We start from the raw sequence: 21,723 nt of genomic DNA on the forward strand, positions 1-21,723 counted from the left end.
TATATATATATACATATATACATACATATACATATACACATCTATTTATTTTTTTTCTCCTGAACTTCTTCTACTCTCAACCTCTCCGATCATCTTCATGATGTCCATCCGGTTTGCCTCTAAATGCCATATCTTTCTAACTGTGCTCCTTCCCAAAAGCTCCCAACATACAACCTATATACTTATTATGGACACAGTATGCTTACATTATTAGCTATCTTTGTTATTATTTGTTGTTATTTGTTATTAGTCCCATCCTTCAACTCTATTCAATACCTCCCATCTATCTCTTAACACCATCCATATAGGATTTCTATTTGCCATATATATTTCAACCATACTGTGATGTTTTACAAAAGTTCTGAACCTTTCTATTCTCATTGCTTCTACAGATTGTGAATTAAAAATAAACATTTTTGCTAAAAGTATTATTATATTATTGATTGATTGACTATGACTTTTCAGATCACCCAGTAATGCTATCTGCAAGGTTAGTTCCAGGTAAATATTGCAATCCTTTAGCCATTCCTGGACCTGTGTCCAAAAACAAGCTACAAATGGACAGAACCAAAACAAATGATCTAATGATTCTATCTCTTCACAGCAAAATCTGCAGAGCTGGGAAGATTGTATCCCCCATATAAATAACATTCTATTGGTAGCAAGAATTTTATATAATAATTTAAATTGAAAGATTCTAATTTTTGAATCCGGTGTCGTTTTGCGTGTCAGTTCATAAACACTATGCCATGGGATCGGTACGTCAAAGATCTCTTCCCAACTATTTTGCAATCTATATGGGACTGCTGTCAATCCTTTGGTCCTTAAGTGAAACTGATATACTTTTTTATTTATCACAGTTTTCCTTAACCAATTATGTTCTTTAATGCAAGGCCGACAGACAAGTTCCTTACTTTCTCCCCCTTCAACTTTCCTCTTCCACTTTTGCGGTATGGCTGCAATTATTTGGTTGTAATTTTGGGTAGAGCAGACATTTCCATATGTTTTTATTAGCTGCATGTGCGACATAACTCCACCAGTCCTACCGATGATATCATTTACGAAGATTATACCTTTTTTAAACATTCTGTCAATAAATATAGGTTTTTTGTCAATTAGTATATTTGAATTTAACCACAATATTTGTTGCATTATTTGTTCTGTCGTTTCTGGAGGATTAAATTGAAATTGTAACCAACTTTCTATGGCTTGTTTTAGAAATAGTGACATTTGGGAGATTATTTCCTTTTCAAATAACTGAAAGTGAGAGGTTGTAATCTGAATAAAGGGAAAAAGGCCTTTCTTGAACAGTGGGTGAGACAATCTTACTAATTTGCTTGAGAACCAGTTCGGATTTAAGTATAACTTTTGGATGACTGAAGATTTTAGTGATAGGTCTAATGCTTTAATATTTAATAATTTCTGTCCTCCGAATTCATATTCATTATATAAATATGCTCTTTTAATTTTGTCTGGCTTGCCGTTCCAAATAAAATTGAATATTTTTTTCTCATATATTTTAAAAAACTGTTTGCTAGGCGTAGGCAAGACCATAAGCAAATAGGTAAACTGGGATAATACTAATGAGTTAATCAGGGTGATTTTTCCACAAATTGACAGGTATTTTCCTTTCCATGGTAGTAAGATCTTATCTATTTTTGCTAACTTTCTATTAAAATTTATTGAAGTGAGATCATTTATTTCCTTTGGGATATGTATTCCGAGTATATCCACATCACCATCAGACCATTTTATTGGTAAACTACATGGTAATGTAAAAATTGTATTTTTTAGTGATCCAATACGTAATATAGTACATTTGTCATAATTTGGTTTTAATCCAGAGAGGTTAGAAAATGTATCTAGATCCTCTATGAGGCTGTGGAGGGATTCTAGTTGTGGATCTAAAAGAAAACATGAATCATCTGCGTACAATGACACCTTTGTTTTTAAGCCCTGTATTTCTAATCCTCTGATATTATTATTGGATCTGATTTTAATAGCTAACATCTCGATGGCCACAATAAATAGATATGCCGATAGTGGACAACCTTGTTTCACTCCTCTTGACAGTTTGAAACTTTCTGAGAAATAGCCATTATTTACTATTTTACACCTAGGGTTACTATACATGATTTTGACCCATTTTATAAGAGATTCTCCAAAATTGAAATGCTCCAGGCATTTATATATGAATTCCAGTCGAACTTTATCAAATGCCTTTTCGAAGTCTGCTATGAATAGCAGGCCTGGTTTCCCATATTTTCCATAGTGTTCTATTGTTTCCAATACTTGCCTTATATTGTCTCCAATGTATCTTCCATGTAAAAAACCTGTCTGATTAGAATGAATAATATCCGACAATACCTTTTTAATTCTATGCGCTATACATTTTGCTAGGATTTTTGCATCACAACACTGAAGTGTAAGGGGCCTCCAATTTTGTAAATGGACTGGATCTTTGTATTTTCCACTTGTATCCTGTTTCAGTAATAATGAGATCAGACCTTCTTCTTGAGTGTCAGATAATCTACCATTTACATAGGAGTGGTTAAAACATGCTAATAACGGTCCTCTTAGTATTTCAAAAAAGGTTTGGTATACCTCGTTTGGTATGCCATCCAACCCTGGAGTTTTCCCGGACTTAAAGTCTTTAATTGCATCCAGAAGTTCCTCCTCTGTAATTTCACCTTCACATGAGTCTTTCTGTGTGGCTGTTAATTTGACATTATCAATAGGAAAAAAATCTCTACAATTAGCTTCAGTTAGAGGAGATGGAGGCGACTGAAAAGAAAACATATGCTTAAAATACTTTGTTTCTTCCTTCAAAATATCATTAGGTGAATTATGGGTGACTCCGTCAATTGTAACCAGTTTCATTAAGTTCTTTTTGGTAGCATTCCTATGTTGAAGATTAAAAAAGAATTTTGTGCATTTTTCCCCATATTCCATCCAGTTTGCTTTATTTTTATAATATATTACACTTGATCTTTCTTGAATAAGTTTTTCCATTTCTTTTTGTTTTTCCTCTAATTTATTCTGAGCCTCTATGTTACAGTTTTTATTGCCATCTATCTGTTCTGTTAGACTTTCTATTTCCTTTCTTAGTATAAACTCTTTTGACCTGATCATTTCTTTGTCAGTGGGCAAACATACAAAATCAGCAGGGGATCAAATACTTTTTTCCCTCACTGTATAGCATATAAATCAATTTTTTCCTTTCTGTATGCTTTTCTGAATCTATTCACTGATACGCTACACAGTGGTGACAGAATGCACTTGACATGCAAAAGAAATGGAAAACAATTTGTTAGAATTCTTACATTTTTCAAACAAGGTTAATTGGTAGTGAGAACTCATGAAATGCACTTTACTTAAATTCTACAAGGATAACCTACTTGAGGTATATGTAGCCTGGAGACATACCGTACATTCTGGTAATCTAGTCCTAACATCAATGAAGGGAACTGTTATGGTACTGTGTCTCAATGTAGAACACATATTCCCTGCATGGTGCTCTTTTTGAAAATATCAAGGAACATGAAGAGATGTGTAATATAAAAGTATATTAGGATGAGCAACCTGGTTATTTTTTTATTTATTGACAGACTCTCTTGCAGCTGTTGTAAGGAGCTGGCCTCTGATATCTCCATATGCTTCAAAATGATATTCGTAATATCAATATCTAAAGAAGAGACCAATTTCTTTGCCCCCCTCCTCCCAACACCCACCCCAGAGAATGAGAGTTGATTTTGCTACCCACTCTATTTAGCAGACGAATTAATTTAATGACCAGTATGTGCTTTCTCTTTGAGTCAGAAAACATTTATCTGTCAACTCTGAATAGAGATTCAGAAAAAGTCTAAATGGATTAATAAATGGCCATAAAAGTACTTGTTTTACCAGATTTTGCGATTCCCTAATCAAAATGCTCTGCCATTAGTGCTAACGCTTAATTTTGTGATTCAACATGCTTTTCATGAACATCTAAGGTGATCTTGAATCAATTAATACAATCAGCAAAATAATGAAATTAGAGCTGAACAAAGGCCACATGACATTAGTCTGGATTAGAGATTGTAATTAATTATAAGAACATTGCTTTGATCAGAGACGAGGTGAAAAAACGGGCTGCAACAGCGAAATACAACACTATGATGATTGAATTTGTTGACCCATTAATTAGTTCTCTCTAATTAATAGAATATATGATCATGATTTAATTCAGTCGTGCTGCACATAGTTAATTAACTTGAATGCATGAACGTATGGAGATGTGTTAAGATCCATTCCTTACACTCTTAGAAAAGGGGTTATATAGAATCTAAAAGGATTATTCGGCTGTCCCTATAGGAGAACCCTTTGAAGAACCCTTTTTGGTTCCAGGTAGAACCGTTTTGTATTCCATGTAGAACCCTTTCCACAGAGGGTTCTACCTGAAACCAAAACGTTTTTTTTACCTGGAACCAAAAAGGGTTATCCTATGGGGACAGCTGAAGAACCCTTTTGGAACCCTTTTTTTCAAAGAGTGTAGAACTCTATTGTTATTAGTGTTTTTTTGTGTGTGTTTTTTTAGCATCAATAGTCTGACCTCCATTAACTTCCCACAGAGAACATTTTTATTTTTTAATTTTTTAATTTAACCTTTGTAAGCCAGTTGAGAACAAGTTCTCATTTACAACTGCGACCTGGCCAAGATAAAGCATAGCAGTGCGATAAAAACAACAACAACACAGAGTTACATATGGAATAAACAAAAACGTACAGTCAATAACACAATAGAAAATAGAAAATCTATATACAGTGTGTGCAAATGTAGTAAGTTATGGAGGTAAGGCAATAAATAGGCCATAGTGCAAAATAATTACTATTTAGTATTAACACTGGAGTGATAGATGTCACACACTGACCAGTGTGTGAGGTGTCACACACTGGTCAGCCCTCAATTAGCGTATTCATATATTCACAAATAGAAGGAGAAGAGTTATGTTTAGTCAACATCAGAAGAATAATTAAAACACAGGCCATGTTAGTAAGTAGTGATCTTATCTACACAGTCTGGGCGAGGGCCATATTAAACAACAGCATTGCATTTTGCACGTGTCTTTGCTAGTGATAAGTAGCCCTATGAATTTGTATGCAGTGTGGTGGGTGAGTGACTGACCCGGGGGGCTAGGTGGGAAGTGCCCTGCTCAGCTCAGTGAGTGGAGTGGTACAGTACAGTATTTCTCTCCGGACAGACGGTGGAACTTTGGCAAGAGTGTTTGTTAACAGGACCTGTGTCACCTGCTGGCTGTGCCACAGGTGATCCAATCTTCCGGCTAATAAAAATGTAAGACCTTAATGGGCTAAGTTCCAATAGGCAAGCTCAGCAGAAAAGGTGTTGGGTTTTGACAACAAGTAGAGCCTCTCGTGCTGCCTTATTGAATACGTGAGGAGAATCGCTACCAGTAAAACTATCTTCTGCACGCTCAGATGGGCTGTGTTTTTGTCCCTTTCTACTGAACACATTTATCATTGTGCTCATGAGCTCACATAAAGAAATTACACTGGCGCACTGGGCAAATGGGAAGCTGTAAAATCAGACACACAATAATCAAACTGATCCATGCCTCTGGTATTGGCTATTGGAATTGTAGGAGGAAAGATATTTCATTTATGCCAGCTGCAATTTGTGATTAATTTCGCATGTTGCGAAACCACACACAAACACAACTGCCATTTGGTAGATCTCACAACAAATCCCTCTGTATCTAGAGATCACCTTGTCAACCTATCAATCTAACCATCATGTAGGCCTTCAGTGCAATTTGAATCCCCCTCAGGTTTGGATATTTTATCTCAGCTCAACCATCTGATCTCTGGGGTGCTTACATCTCAATTTCATATTTTTATATGAAATAATAGCTTCAATCTAAATAGTCCGGGTGGCCATTTTATTAATTGTTCAGCAGTCTTATGGCTTGGGGGTAGAAGCAGTTAAGGAGCCTTTTAGACCAAGACTTGGCACTCCAGTACCGCTTGCCATGTGGAAGCAGAGAGAACAGTCTTGGGTGACTGGAGTCTTTGACAATTTTTAGGGCCTTCCTCTGACGCCGCCTAGTATATAGGTCCTGGATGGCAGGAAGCCTGGCCCCAGTGATGTACTGGGCCGTACACACTACCCTTTGTAGTGTCTTATGGTCGGTTGCCGAGCAGTTGCCATACCAGGCGGTGATACAACCAGTCAGGATGCTCTCGATGGTGCAGCTGTAGAACTTTTTGAGGATCTGGGGACCCATGCCAAATCTTTTCAGTCTCCTGAGGGGGAAAAGGTGTTGTCGTGCCCTCTTCACGACTGTCTTGGTGTGTTTGGACCATGATAGTTTGTTGGTGATGTGGACACCAAGAAACTTGAAACTCTCGACCCGCTCCACTACAGCCCCGTCGATGTTAATGGGGGCGTGTTTGGCCCTCCTTTTCCTGTAGCCACGATCAGCTCCTTTGTCTTGCTCACATTGAGGGAGAGGTTGTTGTCCTGGCACCACACTGCCAGGTCTCTGACCTCTTCCTTATAGGCTGTCTAATTGTTGTCAGTGATCAGGCCTACCACTGTTGTGTCGTCAGCAAACTTAATGATGGTGTTGGAGTCGTGCTTGGCCACACAGTCGTGGGTGAACAGGGAGTACAGGAGGGGACTAAACACGCACCCCTGAGGGGCCCCAGTGTTGAGGATCAGCGTGGCAGATGTGTTGTTACCTACCCTTACCACCTGAGGGCGGCCCATCAGGAAGTCCAGGATCCAGTTGCAGAGGGAGGTGTTTAGTCCCAGGGTCATTAGCTTAGTGATGAGCTTTGTGGGCACTATGGTGTTGAAAGCTGAGCTGTAGTCAATGAACAGCATTCTCACATAGGTGTTCCTTTTGTCCAGGTGGGAAAGGGCAGTGTGGAGTGTGATTGAGATTGTGTCATCTGTGGATCTGTTGGGGCGGTATGTGAATTGGAGTGGGTCTAGGGTTTCTGGGATGATGGTGTTGATGTGAGCCATGAATAGCCTTTCAAAGCACTTCATGGCTACTGATGTGAGTGCCTCGGGCGTTAGTCATTTAGGCAGGTTACCTTCGCTTTCTTGGGCACAGGGACTATGGTGGTCTGCTTGAAACATGTAGGTATTACAGACTCGGTCAGGGAGAGGATGAAAATGTCAGTGAAGACACTTGCCAGTAGATCCACACATGCTCTGAGTACACGTCCTAGTAATCCGTCTGGCTTTGCGGCCTTGTGAATGTTGACCTGTTTAAAGGTCTTGCTCACATCGGCTACGGAGAGCGTGGCCAGCTATGCATAGGGCTATGGTACTGAAAAATATTTTCACATACACTGGATAGGTGCAGTGAAATGTGTTGTTTTACAGGGTCAGCCATAGTAGTACATCACCCCTAGAACAAATTCCACAGATTTTCTCACCTTGTCGGCTCAGGTATTCAAACCAGTGACCTTTCAGTTACTGGCCCAACTCTCACTAGGCTACCTGCCACCATGTCCATTACATGAAGCGGCATTCACTTGGGTTTTCATCACATAACTACTGTGCACTCTAACTGAAATAGCGGCTGATTTCATAGCTGTTTATAGTAGATGATTATCGCGCTCAAATGAGATTACTCCATTATGGGCCTGGAGTAAGTTTCAAGCCTCTGGGACAGATCAGAATGTTTTAACATTAGCTGTTGGATTGAAACTCACTCGCTTGGCCTTTTAACACCATAAGCCAGGTTGTGTATTTTCACACAGGCATTGGTTACAGTTGTCCATTATTCTACACAGGAGCACTTAACCATCAAATTCTGTAATTATTGTCCTAATGGAAGTATTTTTCTGCTCTGCCCTCCCTCTAGTTACAGAGAGATAGAGGGAGGGGGGGGGGGGAATAAAGTTACAGTAAACGGAATCAACATTGTTACAGTCTGGTCTCCTGTGCAGTAAGCACACACACTATAACAGAGAGAGACCTTCCTTCCTCTATAAACCCTGAGCAGACAGTAAATTTGGGTCCAGTTTAAAGCAGTGAACCGCGTCAGGCTCAGGCTACAGTAAAAGTCACTCACCTTCCTTCACCCTGGCCTTGGATGGCCATACTGACACTCATACTGAGTACACTGCTGTTGACCAGATACATCCGAAGGAGATCTGGAGTTGAGAATTGAGACATTATCTCCTTTGGATCTCTGATCTGAGCTGCACCACTACAGAGTACAGCTGTACCACCACCACAGGGTTCAGGATACATACATATGGCTGTAGGGTGGCAGGATTTGAGTGTAGAGGACTAGGTTACTTTGGGGCTGCTATGAGTCTAAAATACAGTGCATTTGGAAAGAATTCAGACCCCTTGACTTTTCCACATTTTGTTACATTACAGCCTCTTTCTAATTTAAAAAAAATGTATTTTCAATCTCCACACAATACCCCATAATGACAAAGCGAAAACAGATTTTTAGAAACAGAAATACCTTATTTACATAAATATTTGGGCCCTTTGCTATGAGACTTGAAATTGAGCTCAGGTGCATCCTGTGTCCATTGATCATCCTTGAGATGTTTCTACAACTTGATTGGAGTCCACCTGTGGTAAATTCAGTTGATTGGACATGATTTGGAAAGGCACACACCTATCTATATAAGGTCCCACAGCTGACAGTGCATGTCAGAGCAAAAACCAAGCCATGAGGTCAAAGGAATTGTCCGTAAAGCTCCGAGACAGGATTGTGCCGAGGCACATTGTACCAAAACATTTCTGCAGCATTGAAGGTTCCTAAGAACAGAGTGGCCTCCATCATTCTTAAATGGAAGAAATCTCTACGGTGAAGCATGGTGGTGGCAGCGTCATGCTGTGGGGATGTTTTTCAGCGGCAGGGACTGGGAGACTAGTAGTCAGGATCGAGGGAAAGATGAACGGAGCAAAGTACAGAGAGATAGTTGATGAAAACCTGCCCCAGAGCCCTCAGGACCTCAGACTGGGGCGAAGGTTCACCTTCCAACAGGACAACGACCCTAAGCACACAGCCAAGACAACGCAGGAGTGGCTTCGGGACAAGTCTCTGAATTTCCTTGAGTGGCTCAGCCAGAGCCCGGACTTGAACCCGATCGAACATCTCTGGAGAGACCTATAAATAGCTTCACATCCAACCTGACAGAGCTTGAAAGGATCTGCAGAGAAGAATGTGAGAAACTCCTCAAATACAGGTGTGCCAAGCTTGTAGCGTCATACCCAAGAAGACTCAAGGCTGTAATCGCTGCCAAAGGTGCTTCAACAAAGTACTGAGTAAAGGGTCTGAATGTAAATGTAATATTTCAGTTTTGTTCTTTTTTTATAAAAGTGCAAAAAAATCAAAAAACCTGTTTTTGCTTTGTCATTATGGGGTATTGTGTGTAGATTGATGAGGGGGGGGAAACAATTTAATCAATTTTAGAATAAGGCTGTAACGTAACAAAACGTGGAAAAACTCAAGGGGTCTGAATCCTTTCCGAATGCACTGTAAGAGGGCAGCAGTTGCTTAGCGGTTAGAGCGTTGGACCAGTAACTGAAAGGACGCTAGATTGAATCCCCGAGCCGACAAGGTGAAAAATCTCTCAATGTCCCCTTGAGCAAGGCGCTTAAACCTAACTGCTCCAGGGTTGCTGTTGATAATGGCAGACCCTGGCTGTGACCCCACTCTCAGTGGTAGTTGGGATACGCAAAAAAACAACATTCCAATTCATACATTGTTTTACATGTGTGAAATAGGACAAATATAAGCACCCACCAAATTATAATAATAAAGTGACTAAGAAAAAACCTTACCTGGAGCAGAGGAGAGGTTTAGATAAATATCTGGGGTATGCCTTTCTGTGTTTGGAATAGAAGGAGAGACTACAACCAATACAACAGTAGAGCAATGTTACTGAGGCATTCTGGGTCATGATGTTGTATAATCAGAGGTAAAACCAGGAAAACCTTCCGATATCAAATTAACTCACTAACAATTCATTGTTTAACATCTCTCCTCTCACAAGAGGTGAAACAAGTCACCTGCCCACTCACCTTCCAAGCATTCTAACACACTCAACCCTGAAGCTTTAGTAAAGACCTGGCATCTCTGCGGGTCCCTTCCTCCACTCCCCATTCCCCTCCTCTGAGCAGCCTCTGAGTCATAGCATCCTGCACCTGCTGATTTGTCAGGCCACGCTGCATTCATTAGTTCACTGTTGTCCATCAGCACACATAATGAAGTGTAATAGCAGATAATGTGCTCACTGATGCAATGCCTTTTAAAGATGAGGCAAATTGATTCCCCCTAAATAGTTCATGCTTTTGGCATACAGAGTGTGCACCCGGTCCCGTGTACACACACACACACACACACACACACATACATACATACACACACTTCCCAATTTCTCCCACAGCTGACAGCTCCAAGTTTAATTTAAATCTGTTTTCAGACCAATGTTTTGTAGATTGTTCTTGGTGGGAGGCAAATGATTAAAACAAATTACAAGGGAGAAGCAACATTATTTATCTGGCATTACAAGTATACACAGACACAAACAATTAAACATACTGTATACACCAACATTCGCAAACACACAGCCGTGCACTGTTCACGCAGACACGCACGCACACAAACACAAAAATCAGAGACCTTACATGAAGGAAACATTAAATCAAAAGCTGTTATTCTATATTTTTATTGATGCTAATTTTGACTCAGTGCCCTGTGTTCAATCTGCCCTTCTGAAGTCACTGCTGTCTCTGATGTAAGAGGTCATGCTAAAGACCTCCAACAACAGCTTTCTGATCACACAGAGGTGGTTTCAGAAGAACTTCTAAGACCTGAGCCTCACTTTATAATGTCTCAGCGTATTGAGTGTCATCATGAAACACTGCATTGTGTTATTGAGCTACCTTAAATATAATGCATCTCTCGCTGTTTTAGTAATGGACTCTGCACTTGTTTGGATGAGGAGGCTATTTAGATCATTAGACAGGGACATAGTAACCATCAGGTTTTAAGAGACTTCCCTCCTCTAATAGCAAGTCATTGTGACTCCCATCAATCTACATCAAAATGCAAGCAATGTGGCGAATCCATTGACGTCGATCAACAGTACATAGGCTACAAAGATAGTGGGGTCGGCACTAAGCATGCTGTGTGATTGAGTTGTTTGTAAGTAGGGCACTTTCATTTAGTGAACTTGCCTTTCTTTATGATACTACATGCTGTATGTCCTGAGGAAAATATAATTTTCAGTCAGTATTCTAGCTTTTGCAGTAATCCGATTTGCATATAAACCATCTAATACTGAGGGATCATAAATTATTAATAACTTATAACTACACTAATTATAGTCTTACAATGATTGCTGAAAACATATTGGGCTTTATTTTAGGCTGGCGTTAAGACAGCACAATTGTCAGACGCACGCTCGTTTGCAATTTCACCTGTTAAAGCCGGTGCACTTCTATTTTCAAACCCTAGCGCTAGGATTGGTAATTTACCTGTTTTATATGAGCTCGCTTGGACTGTGTGTCGTTAAAAACGTGCAAAGTGCTAATTTCAGTATGTGCTGGTGGGGATATTTAAGACCAACCGAAAGCTGGTCTTAGTGTTAACTCGGTTGGTTATGGCATGGAGTTTGACAACGGAAGCGCAGCCTATCCAGCAGTGATGCACAGTGCACATGGAATAAGAGATACAGTATGTGTTTTTTGTGCCCTTAAACCTAATATTAAAAAACATTTTTAAAGTATGTTTTTTTTTTTACCATTTTGTTTCATTTTGATTAAAAACCAAGCATAGCCTCTCCTCTTCTTAATGAAGGCAGTTTTTTTGTCATGCCCAATGCATTCGCCAAGTAGTCAAGACTATCGATAAAGGGTTTGGCTCGTGAGACCGCTTTGAAATAAATCTTAATCACCAAAGCTTTATTAAAAGATCAAGTTTGGCAGCAGCAAAACAGTGAGCCGACATCCCCTTTTTATCTATGAAGGATATTACATTATTTTAGCCAGCTCGTTATTATTTTGGATGTGCCTCAAAAGCCCGGGCTCCTGTCTTTCTTATCCTTATAATGGTCTATTTGTGAGGTCTTGTCACGCCCTGACCTTTAATGCCTGTTGTTTCTTGTTAGTTTGGTCAGGGTGTGAATGTTGAAAGTGTCTAGAATGTGTATTTCTATGTTGGCCGGGTGTGGTTCCCAATCAGAGGCAGCTGTCGATCGTTGTCTCTGATTGGGGATCATACTTAGGCAGCCATGTTGCCTACCTATGTTGTGGGATCTTGTTTCTGTGTGTTTGGCTTGTTTGATGTTAGCCTTTAGAACTTCACGTTATGTTGCTTTTGTTGTTTTGTTCGGTGTGTATTCAATAAACGAACATGTACGCATACCACGCTGCACCTTGGTCCAATCCTGTACTCAACGAACGTGACAGAAGATCCCACCACCAACGGACCAAGCAGCGTGCCCAGGAGGAGCAAACACCCTGGACACAGGTGGGGAAGATGTGGTCTTGGGAGGAGATATTTGCTGGTAAAGGACCCTGGGCGAAGGTAGAAGCCCAGGTAGGAAAGGATCAACGGCGATGCCAACGGTGCCGACCGCTAAGGAAGCCCGAGAGGCAACCCCAAGAAAAAATGTTGGGGGGGCACACGGGGTGGTTGGCTAAGCAGCAGGAGGCTCAGAGAGACCTGCAGATTAGCACTCTGATAGAAGAGGCAACCACCTTACGGGGGCTGATCGCGAAGATAGAGCAGGAGATCTCACTTCAAGAGGAGGTACTGCAGGAGGCCCTTAGGGGGAAAGAGTCAATGGTTGCACGGAGAGAGGAGCTGGCCAAGCAACAAGAGAAGCTGAGAGAGGAATTAACCCTCCAGCAGCAGAGAGCTCAGTCTTTAGAGCAGAGGTTAGCAGAGCCAGCTACCCGCACTCGCTGTAAGGAGCGTGTGTTCATTGTGGAACCAGGTTATGCGGAGATACGCACTGTGTCGCCAGTGCGCCTTCACAGCCCAGTGCGTCCTGTGCCAGCGCCCCGCACGTGCCGTGCGAAAGTGGGCATCCAGCCAGGTCGGGTTGTGCCAGCTTTACACTCCAGACCTCCAGTGCGCCTCCACGGTCCAGTATATCCTGCGCCGGATCTACGCACTGTGTCACCAGTGCGCCTCCCCAGTTCGGTACGGCCCGTTCCTGCTCCTCGCACCAAACCAGTGGTGCGTGTATCCAGTCCAGTACAGCCCGTACTTGCTCCCCGCACCAAACCAGTGGTGCGTGTCGCCAGCCCGGTACGCCCCGTACCTGCTCCTCGCACCAAACCAGTGGTGCGTGTCACCAGCCCGATACGCCCCGGGCCTGCTCCTCGCACCAAACCAGTGGTGCGTGTATCCAGTCCAGTACGGCCCGTACCTGCTCCCCGTACCAAACCAGTGGTGCGTGTCGCCAGCCCGGTACGTCCCGTACCTGCTCCTCGCACCAAATCAGTGGTGCGTGTCACCAGCCCGGTACGCCCCGGGCCTGCTCCTCGCACCAAACCAGTGGTGCGTGTCTCCAGCCCGGTACGCCCCGTACCTGCTCCTCGCACCAAACCAGTGGCGTGTGTCACCAGCCCGGTACGCCCCGGGCCTGCTCCTCGCACCAAACCAGTGCTGCGTGTCACCAGCCCGGTACGCCCCGGGCCTGCTCCTCGCACCAAAACCAGTGGTGCGTGTCTCCAGTCCGGCACGGCCCGTGCCTGCTCCTTGCACCAAACCGGTGGTGCGTGTCTCCAGTCCGGCACGGCCCATACCTGCTCCTCGCACCAAACCGGTGGTGCGTGATGCCAGCCCGGTACGCCCCGTGCCTGCTCCTCGCACCAAACCGGTGGTGCGTGTCTCCAGTCCGGCACGGCCCGTGCCTGCTCCTCGTACCAAACCGGTGGTGCGTGTATCCAGTCCGGTACGGCCCATGCCTGCTACTCGCACCAAACCGGTGGTGCGTGTCTCCAGTCCTGCACGGCCCGTGCCTGCTCCTCGCACCAAACCAGTTGTGCGTCTATCCAGTCCGGTACGGCCCGTGCCTGCTCCTCGCACCAAACCAGGGGTGCGTGTTCCCAGCCCGGTGCGGCTCATGCCTGTTCCTCGCACCAGACCAGTGGTGCGTGTCCCCAGCCCGGTAAGGCTGGTGCCAGAGCTGTCCGCTCCACTGGTGCCTAGTCCAGCTCCGGTCAGCTGCTCCACTCCAGTGCCAGAGCAGTCCGCTCCACCGATGTCCATTCCAGCTCCGGTCAGCTGCTCCACTCCAGTGCCAGAGCAGTCCGCTCCACCGGTGCCCAGTCCAGCGTCGGTCAGCTGCTCCACTCCAGTGCCAGAGCAGTCCACTCCACCAGTGTCTAGTCCAGCTCCTGTCAGCTGCGCCAGTCCAGAGCCAGAGCAGTCCGCTCCACCGGGGTCCAGTTCAGCTCCGGTCAGCGGCTCCAATCCAGTGCCAGAGCAATCCGCTCTACCAGTGCCTAGTGCAGCCCCGGTCAGCTGCTCCAGTCCAGAGCCAGAGCAGTCCGCTCTACTGGGGTCCAGTTCAGCGGCTGCACTCCAGAACCAGACGTCAACCCCTCTCCAGGGTCGGGGCCTCCCACACCAGGGTCCAGACAGGGCTTGGTGCATCGTGGGAGGACTGAGAGGGGAAGCATCGCGCCGAGGTCCAGACCGGACCAGGGGTGCAACAGGGAGACAGTAAGGGAGAGGACGTCACACCCGGAGCCGGAGCTGCCACCGAGGCTAGATGCCCACCCGGACCCTCCCCTGTTAAGTTAGGTTTTGCAGCCGGAGTCCCCACCTTTGGGGGGGGGGTACTGTCACGCCCTGACCTTTACTGCCTGTTGTTTCTTGTTTTTTGTTTTTTTGTTTTTTTGGGTGGGGGATGGATCAGCTTAATATTGCAGATAGATTGTATCTTCTATCAATGTAATTGTCTGCATCACTTCCAATCCCCCATGTTTTTTATATATATACTCCCCTTTATTACTTTTCAACCCCACCATCCTTTCCCTACTTGGAGTAAATTAGTGAACAACAATGCCCAGGCCTCTACTTCCGGTCTATACTTACTATCTAAACCTTATGGACACAGTTCATTTTACAATAATTCTATTATATATATATATTTTTTTTTTTGCTCCTGAACTTCTTCTACTCTCAACCTCTCCGATCATTTTCATGATGTCCATCCGGTTTGCTTCTATATGCCATATCTTTATAACTGTGCTCTTTCCCAAAAGCTCCCAACATACAACCTATATACTTATTATGGACACAGTATGCTTACATTATTAACTATCTTTGTTATTATTTGTTGTTATTTGTTATTAGTCCCATCCTTCAACTATTCAATACCTCCCATCTATCTCTTAACACCATCCATATAGGATTTCTATTTGCCATATATATTTATATTTCACCCGTACTGTGATGTTTTACAAAAGTTCTGAACCTTTCTATTCTCATTGCTTCTACAGATTGTGAATTAAAAATAAACATTTTTGCTAAAAGTATTATTATGTTATATTATTATCACGCCCTGACCTTTAATGCCTGTTGTTTCTTGTTAGTTTGGTCAGGGTGTGAATGTTGAGTGTCTAGAATGTGTATTTCTATGTTGGCCGGGTGTGGTTCCCAATCAGAGGCAGCTGTCGATCGTTGTCTCTGATTGGGGATCATACTTAGGCAGCCATGTTGCCTACCTATGTTGTGGGATCTTGTTTCTGTGTGTTTGGCTTGTTTTGATGTTAGCCTTTAGAACTTCACGTTACGTTGCTTTTGTTGTTTTGTTCGGTATGTATTCAATAAACAAACATGTACGCATACCACGCTGCACCTTGGTCCAATCCTGTACTCAACGAATGTGACAGGTCTACCCAACATGCTTTTTCAATATTCACCCTTTTATTTAACTAGGCGTGTCAATTAAGAACAAATTCTTATTTACAATCACGGCCTACCACGGCCAAACCCGGACGACGATGGGCCAATTGTGCACCGCCCTATGGGCCTCCCAATCACGGCCGGATTGTGATACAGCCTGGAATCGAACCAGGATCTGTAGTGACGCCTCAAGCACTGAGACGCAGTGCCTTAGACCGCTGCGCCACTTGGGAGCCCATAGGCCTACCTGCAGTGCATATTCCATTCACCTCCTATCCATCCCCATTTCCAAAGAGCGCATCAGATTGAACATTTACCATTGCGCTAAGTTTGTTAAAATAGAGCCCTGTATGTAAATGACTTCATGTTATGTATTACTTGTACATTTATGTTAATTGTCCTTCAAATCTTGGATACTAGGCCTATTGCTATGCTTTTTCCGTAATTTTGTTCTTTTAAAAGGAGATGAATAGGCCGGGTTGCAGGAATCCAATACTCATAAACAAGATGAAATAGCATAATTGGACTTGATAGGGCAATCAGTTGTGTATTGACATTCTGTTACTACCCACTCATCAACTTAGCACAGCAGGAAAATATCCAAAGAGAATCAACACAGAAGAACAAACAATAATCAGGCCTAATCCTGTGTAATCCTATTCAGTCCAGAAGGATTATTATGGTATTCAGCAATGTTCTCTGATTCCAAAACTTGTTCAAACCATGTTTAGATACATTATAGTAATTGCCAATGGAAATTGTAAATCTCAACACTGACCCATGTTAGCAGCGTTGCATCAATAGTTACTAACATGGAGAGGAACATTCACTTGTGTAATTAAATAGGTGGGGAATTTCCAATCATACAAAAATATATCTATACTATGGTACCACATTCTTCCTCTGGGAAGAGAAGAGACTGGATCTGTGTCACCCTCTTCTAGTGAGTAGTTTGTCATTTAGTGGTTAGTGATGAGGCATTTGTGATGAGTCTGGTGGAGGGGATTGTTCCATCTAACACATGTAACGCATCAGACTTGGACCTCAAGAAATTCCAGGAGAAATAAAGAAAATCTAAGCCAACAAACCAAGGTAGAGGGGTGGACTTGGATGTTTCTTCCAAGGAATAAATTGTCTAGTTTTATCACTTTTCACTCCAGTTATTAAGTGAATGTCAAAGAGTGTGGATATGGAATGTCACTTCACAATCCATATTAGATTATTTCATTCTGTTTGTTTATGTTTCCAGTCTTAATTAACTTGTAAGTATACAAATAAGAGTAGACTTTTAATATTTCCCACTTCTGAGTTTTTAATCTCCCATGGAGCTTGGCCAGAGTCGAACTTGCCTTCTCTTCCAATCACACAAGACATGTTGTAACAAGATGGAAATATCCAAGTGGGTCCAGAAAAAATGTGCCAATCAAACAACCCATTGGCTATGATTGGACATTAAAAATGAGTTCTCATCACTGGTTTCTGTCGCAACAAGTGTCTCTGAGTAAACATGGAGTTGAGGGAGGTGAAGATTGAGAGTGGGACTCAGAGCGGAAGTTGTTTACAGTACCACTGACAGGCTGCAATTACATTTAGCTTGACCTGTATACTGCTGAATTAAGTGGCTCAGAGTAGGTTACTGTTACTGTGAAGAGAGGTTTAATCATGTTCTTATCATTCTGCATACATAACATTGCATTGGTAAGTGACAATAGGAAGAAAGATGGATGTTGGCACAAGCCTATAAATTATAATATGTATAGCAATTATAATATATTTTATAAAATGTATAATAGAATGCCATCATAGAAGTTTGACACATTTTATTGGTTCCTATTAGGGCTGTCAAATTATTGTAATAATGAATAGAGTTTATGGCATTAGTTAATAGCAATTAATCGCGATTAATCTCAATTTTCGAATTTGCTCAAATGTACCCCCCCACACACACAAAAAAATAAGCTATTTAAAAAGCAGTGCATTGAGTTATAGGCATACTATGTTTTGTTTGTAAGGGAAAGAAACACAAAATAATCTGTATCAGAATGTTTATAATGGCATTTTCACCATAAACAACACCAAAGTCACTGTAACATACAGCTATTAATGCTCCCAATGAGACCTACTCCCTCTTATCAATGTTCTTGAAGTTTAACACACACACACACACACACACACACTCAAGTACTGTTAAAGCTTCAGGCATTCTAAATGAGTGTTCTCCCAATTTCTGATTGGAAGGTTGGACTATAGGAAAAAATAAGTGGCTCTATGGATACAAAGAACAAAAAGCTTTTAAATCTGTCCAACAATGTTAGGGACAGATCAGAATTCACAGAATGGTTACCTGGAGGAAAATTGGGGAGGGTCATGCTTTTTCAATTTCAGTCAAGGTGTCACGCCCTGACTCAGGGGACGCTTAATTGTTGAGTCAGGGTGTGTATATTCTTTGTTGTGCGTTTTCTATGTTTGTGTTCTAGTATGTATAGTTCTATGTTGGCCGGTGTGGTTCCCAATCAGAGGCAGCTGTCGCTCGTTGTCTCTGATTGGGGACCATACTTAAGCAGCCTATTGGCACTGTCTAGTTGTGGGATCTTGTTCCTTGTAAGGTATGTTGTGTGTGCTACCTTGGACTTCACTTCACTTCACTTCACTTCTCTTCTCGTTTATTGTTTTGTCGAGTGTTTATTACATTAATAAACATGTACATATATCACGCTGCGCCTTGGTCTTTCCCGTCATTCGACGAACGTGACACAAGGAGAGGTTTAGCATTTTTTAAATCTAGTCCAAGGGAGGGTCATGTAATTTATAATTTATAAAATTTCAATATTTCTCAGTGTTTTAGAATTAGTTGAATATTATGCAAAACTGAGTATACAAAACATTAAGAACACCTGCTCTTTCATTTACATTTACATTTTAGTCATTTAGCAGACGCTCTTATCCAGAGCGACTTACAGTTAGTGAATACATTTTTTTTTATACTGGCCCCCCATGGGAATCGAACCCACAACCCTGGAGAAATATGATAAGATGAACACATAGGCATATCTCTCTGTCCATTCTTAGCATGTAATTTTGGTAAATTTGTGTGTTATAAAAAAATTATTCTACTAATATGTAAAATTATGTAGAATTGCATTAAATGTTTATACGGCTACTTTTTCTCGGACCTGCAAATATGATAATAGATTACTGCAATGCTTTTACTATATAGGAGATCTTTCCACCCCTACTCTTGTCCAAGGTGGTCTGCAAACCCACAAAATTCCCACATTGCCATGTAATAGTCCAAGGTACATGCCCCCATTCTCATCGACGGGGCTGTAGTGGAACAGGTTGAGAGCTTCAAGTTCCTTGGTGTCCACATCACCAACGAACTATCATGGTCCAAACACACCAAGACAGTCGTGAAGAGGGCACGACAAAGCCTATTCCCCCTCAGGAGACTAAAAAGATTTGGCATGGGTCCTCAGATCCTCAAAAAATTCTACAGCTGCACCATCGAGAGCATCCTGACTGGTTGCATCACCGCCTGGTATGGCAACTGCTTGGCCTCCGACCGCAAGGCACTACAGAGGGTAGTGCGTACGGCCCAGTACATCACTGGGGCAAAGCTTCCTGCCATCCAGGACCTCTATACCAGGCGGTGTCAGAGGAAGGCCCTCAAAATTGTCAAAGACTCCAGCCACCCTAGTCATAGACTGTTCTCTCTGCTACCGCACGGCAAGCGGTACCGGAGTGCCAAGTCTAGGTCCAAAAGACTTCTCAACAGCTTCTACCCCCAAGCCATAAGACTCCTGAACAGCTAATCATGGCTACCCGGACTATTTGCACTGCCCCCCCCACCCCATCATTTTTACGCTGCTGCTACTCTGTTAAGTATTTATGCATAGTCACTTTAACTCTACCCACATGTACATATTACCTCAACTACCTCAACTAGCCGGTGCCCCCGCACATTGACTCTGCAACGGTACCCCCCCTGTATATATAGCCTCCCTACTGTCACTTTATTTTACTTCTGCTCTTTTTTTCTCAACACTTTTTTTGTTGTTGTTTTATTCTTACTTTTTTTTGTTTAAAATAAATGCACTGTTGGTTAAGGGCTGTAAGTAAGCATTTCACTGTAATGTCTGCACCTGTTGTATTCGGCGCATGTGACCAATAAAATTTGATTTGATTTGATTTGATTTGATTTAATATTACAGGATGAAGAACAGTTTCTAAAACTGCACATCTAAGGCTCTGGTATGTCCAAAAAGTGAGGGTAAACAGTAGATATGTTCTCTGCTATCCACTTTGTTGTAATTATTATTTTGGGTATATGGGAGGGTCACTTATTTTTTCAAGCGTTCAGGGAGGGTTTAGGTAAAATACATTTTGCTGTAGGGACGGCCATCCATTTTCATTTCAGAGATCCGATTTTCTCCTTATTATAAATAACATTCATTCCCTTATGAATTCCACAGAAGACAATAACAACAGATCAGGCAGTTAATGGAAAATATAATACAGCTATTAGATCTAGCCCACGCTACTTATGCATGTTATTCAACATGAACTAGTCACAAGCTGCTACTACTAGAATTGGGATCACTTGCTTAAATATTTTGACCTGAGAACTACAACAAAGTAGCTAAATGGAATGGATGTCCTGTTCTGATTAAAATCATTGTGGGAAGTTAGTTGAATCAAGAGGCATTCAGCCATGGCATTGTAAACATTATTTTGATTAGCTAGCTAGCTAACATTGGCATAACTAGCTAGCTACTTCTGTACAAATTGTGTTTTTTCTGTTATCTAAAGAAACGCCTGGGAATGTGTTTATTGTTGAACTTTCTGTAAGTTTTACTTCAAAATTATTGCTCAAAGCTGCACGCATAGTGTACCACAATAGAGAATGACAGCGCTACAGAGACCATGTACATACTGACTGCACACAACAGTATTGTGTGTTGCGCTTAAAAGGGTCCGTGCGGGAAACACCTGCGCTTATCCGTGCAGTGAAGAAATGGAGATGCGATTAACGGCGTCAACATTTTTTACGGCATTAAACATTTTGCACGTTAACGCTTTATTAACGCGTTAACTTTGACAAGCCTAGTTCCTATATAAGACTCAAGGCAGCCAATGGTGGTATAACACTGAGGGACTAAGTACAGAGAAGACAATACTGTTGTGTAAAAAGAGATCCAAGTCTTTTCTTGTCCTGGTGATTGGGCATCCTAACACATGTACACACGAGGACACTCTTATCACCTAGTAACACACAGAGGCTGAAACCAAAGGCCTTTTCATATCTGCACCTCTCAGCTAGCCAGTAGAGGTTTGTAATCACAAAGTACACCACTGCTACCAAATAAAAACACCAGAGGCTAATAAGTCGCTGAGGCCAATTTGGACGCTTAATTCATTGGCTGAAAAACGAGGATTATTTATAGTTTCTGAATTACAAACTTGCCATTACCTCATCTCACTAAACTAAATATCTGGTGATTAAATGTTACATCCTAGTTTTCATTTAGATTATGATTTTGATTTCATGTGGAAGTCAGATTGCTGAGAGACATATTCAACATCAAATAGGAAAAATAGGATAAGACATTTATGACAACATTTATGACAACTTGTCCTCTATTTCCTTCGTTTAAGATGAGAAAAGTGTAACTAACTTCAACCACGCAGCCTCAGCATTCCCACTCACCTTAACAGAAAACAATCGGATCAGCAAGTTAGCTTGTTTTCATTTATACAGGTTGACAAAATTGGCTTGACCCCTAGTCACAGCATCTCTTATGGTTTATAAATG

General features: G+C 42.1%; 1 pseudogene across 1 annotated transcript in view; it reads right to left on the reverse strand.

The window, feature by feature from the left end:
• LOC311145062 (transmembrane protein 132C-like) overlaps window positions 1-21,723 on the reverse strand; it is a 253,835-nt pseudogene that overhangs the window by 179,257 nt on the left and 52,855 nt on the right. The window lies entirely within an intron of this gene.

This window comes from Coregonus lavaretus, assembly GCF_964263955.1.
Source record: "Coregonus lavaretus genome assembly, chromosome: 17".
NCBI classification, from domain to species: Eukaryota; Metazoa; Chordata; class Actinopteri; order Salmoniformes; family Salmonidae; genus Coregonus; species Coregonus lavaretus.